A 3,878-nucleotide genomic window follows, 5' to 3' on the forward strand; every position below is an offset into this window, starting at 1 on the left:
TTATCGAAAAATAGCCTAGAGTCCTCGAGTAAATCTTGGCTCATATGATACTAATAAATTTGGTCTTATTAGTGTCTGTTTGAAAAGTCATAGATCTTGAAACAAAATTCCGAAATTTAATCTTATTAATTAATTTATCAATAATGTTACAATTGTAACCATTGCCGTTCGCAATTTTCTTAATTGTACAGAGTTCATTATGATATCTACTTTTACTAGGAGGGAAGCTAAGCAATCTGTGTACAAGGAAATTAAAGCAAGCCATTTTATGTTGATTAGAGTCGTTGGTTATATATCTAGAGTTATTAGTGGGTTTTCTGTAGATGTCGAATAGAGAATTCTCATTCCCTATAACCAACGTATCTAAAAATGGTAACTTACCACCTTTTTCCATTTCAACAGTAAGTCTGATCGAAGGGAAACGTGAATTTAAAACATCAAGAAAGTCTTGGAGACTTCTAGAACTCAAATCGAAGATAGCGAAAATGTCGTCCTCATATGTAACCATATTTAAAAAAAAACTCAAGCTGGCTAAGGTCACCTTCAAAACGATTCATAAAAAGGTCGGCTATAAAGGGTGATAAAGAATTTCCCATAACTGTTTCTTCTTTCTGTAGAAGCAATCATTTATTTGAAAATAATTTTGTCGCATGGACATTTAAGCCAGAGTTATGTACTCAGCTACAATGTCGGCGGAGAAACCATTTTCTTTAAGTAAATCCTCTAAATATGTCAAAGTATGCGGAACTGGTACACTTGGAAACAGGGAGCAAACATCAAATGAAACAATAACCTCACTGTCTTTTAGTTTAATGTCTTTGACTTTGTTTATGAATTTAATTGAATTCTTAACTGAAAAACTAGATTGTTTAATTGGGAGGTTGTTGAGTTCATTTGTCAACCATTTGGCTACCTTATAAGTTGGTGAACCAATTGCACAGACAATTGGTCGCACAGACTTACCTGTTTTATGTATCTTGGGCAAACAGTACAAACGGAGAACTGTTGGACATGATGCAAGTAATTTACTTTTTAATGCAGGAATAATAATGTTGTGACATTGTTTTGCAGTTTTAGTAAATTCCGCAACCATACTAGCTAAAGGATTTTTATTTAATTTGGAATAAGGTACCTTGTTAATAAGGTCATCAACCCATTCGTAATAGTCTTTTTTTTTCTAAAATCACAACTTTATTACCTTTGTCAGCTTTTACGAAAAAACAATCTTTATCTCTCAATTTTTTCATAACTTTTTTGTTAGCATTGTTAATATGGGAACTATGAGCTTTTAAACTGTTTTTAATTTTTAATTTGCAAGCTTCTCTGATATAGCCTTTAGAATTAACATCGAGATGTTGAATTGAACTTTCAACATGTCCTGCAACATTTTCCAAGGCCGTGACAGGAGAAGGCAAGGCACACTTTAAACTTTTATTGAGCAAACTAATTTCAGTATTATCAAAAACTTGAGATGAGAGATTCTCTACAATGTTTTTGACTTTCTTAGTAAATGGTTTAGAGAATATACCCAATTTAGTCAACTTTTTATGAAATTTACAATTTATTGATAAAAATATCTTCCTTTGAAACTCCCTTCATTGTATGAATTCTGAGTTACTTAAATTATAAGTTAAAGACTTAAATAAACTATACACCTCTATTTCAAGTAGACTACGTTTGGAGTACAAGAAATCCAATTCTAAATCTAGCCTTTTACGCTTTGCAAAAGTAGTTATTTTTTCAATAACTTTACAATTATTTGAAACTTTAATATTCATAAAATCTGGGAAAAGAGAGNTCAATCCACCCTCGTAAAATAAGGTATCCCGTTCACAAAGGAACTATACAATAAAAAAGAACAAATTGGGAAAGTAGAAAAAAGGAATTACTTACTGTTGAGTAGCTATGGATGAACCAATTTTTAATTGCCAACTTGAGTTGATTCGATTTCTTTTTTTCGGAATTAAAATTCCAAAGCCTGTGGTGATTCCAAAAAGCCCAAAAGAAATCCTACCGACTGCGCCAATTTAATGTTGCAACTCCAATTTGTAGTGGAATTGTTTGAAGAAAAAAACCTAGTGGCAAAACTATTAACAGTTTAATTCTTTTTAAAAAGTGTACAAAAAGAACTTACATGGGTCGAGTTGAGTGTTGAGTATTAGTTACATACTAGTCAAAAAACTAACTAACTATCATTCTTTCGAAAATGTCTTTTATAATAAAGTTTGGTTCTGCTTCATAAAAATATTGGTAATGCATCGATTAAAATAAATGGTTTAGGAGAACTGTTTCATATAACAGTATGGTTTCGCTATGCAAAACGTTATTGGTCATACATTGACAATTAATGAGATAAATGATGTTACAAACGCAATACAGGCTAAAAGTTAATACACATACAGAGCGTTGAAAATACATATAAGTAGGGTGGAACCTAACAATATGAAGACTGGAACAACTAGCGGTTGTTATAGAACAAACAAAATAGCTTTTCTTTTTCCAGTCTTCATATTTTTTCGTTGTATGTCATATCTGAATAATCGTTATCATTAAATCCTTTTCCTTCTGGTGCAGAATGATTTTTTATCAAGCAAATATTTCATTTTTGAGTCTTTGTAAAGCCATAACCCATAGCCATAAATATTTAGGCATGCGGGACGGGACCTTCTTCATTTATCGTTGATGGAGTAGCTGCATACTCTAAGGTGGAGATATCAGGGAATTGGTTTGCTTGTTGTTGTTCCTTTATCGAGGGTTTTTCTTCTTTTTTGACATCTGTTTGCTGATCCGATGTTTTATCGGTTATTGTAGAAAGCGGTTAGACAACAGGTCTCAGTATCCGTTTCAATATAATCGCCCTCGGACTTTCTCAAGCGTCTTATTCATTCCAAAATAACCACCAGATGATCAATCATGAAGATACTACAACACCTTGCTAACCTTGTTTCGAGGAATAACCAGTTGCTTCTTATCTTCCTCTCCATCTGGACTTTCAACAACACGCTCAGGTTGCAAACGTCCAAAACCGTTAAGTTCCACTTAGCCCATAACGTTTTTAGTACTTGGGTACAGGAAGAAATTTGCTGCCAGGTTGGTCGTTTTCCGTTTTTATTCCATTCCATCACCTTCTTTAAGTCCCAAGAAGCTTCTTATTTCGTGGACATTTTCAGGCACTGGCCATTCCTTCACGGCCTTCATCTTCTCTGGATCCACTGCTACGCCCTTTGCTGATACAACATGTCCCAAGTAAGAAACCTCTTCGCGGAAAAGGTGGCACTTTTTCGGACTGAGTTCCAAATTGGCCTTACGTAACCGATGGAATACCGCTTGCAAATTCTACAGGTGTTCATTAAAGGTGAACCTATTTTTGTAGTGTGAGTAGCAGAACACACGATTATCAACACTTGATGGTACTTCTATAGGAATCTCAGTGCAGTCAATAATTACCCGAGTGTTACTATAATCAGGGTGGAAACATTCTGGCATTGTCTTCTGCACAACATTTTTGTCTGGCCAAAAAACCAAATTTGACGTAGCAGCTGCTAATTCTGCAACATATGAGTTAAATATTCTTGACACTGTTGTTCTAAGAATAGTAAACAGAACACTCAGTGCGGAAAATGTTAAGCCAAGTTTCATTTTCATCAAGAAAAGAAGTAGCCTATCTTTCTCACTCACCAAATATTTGTGTTTTTTTTTGGTAAATTTTAATAAAAAGTAATTATTTATTTAGCGTCGCTCAAACAATTTGTTAATGTTTTGTTGAATTAAAGTTGACGATTATTAATTTTTTAACTTCTTGTTGAGTGAAATAAATTATTTTTTAATTTCATGAATTTCAAATATATATTCAATGGTAGGACCGGAAGAACGTACCA

This window comes from Agrilus planipennis, unplaced genomic scaffold (genome assembly GCF_000699045.2).
Source record: "Agrilus planipennis isolate EAB-ADULT unplaced genomic scaffold, Apla_2.0 scaffold107, whole genome shotgun sequence".
NCBI lineage: Eukaryota > Metazoa > Arthropoda > Insecta > Coleoptera > Buprestidae > Agrilus > Agrilus planipennis.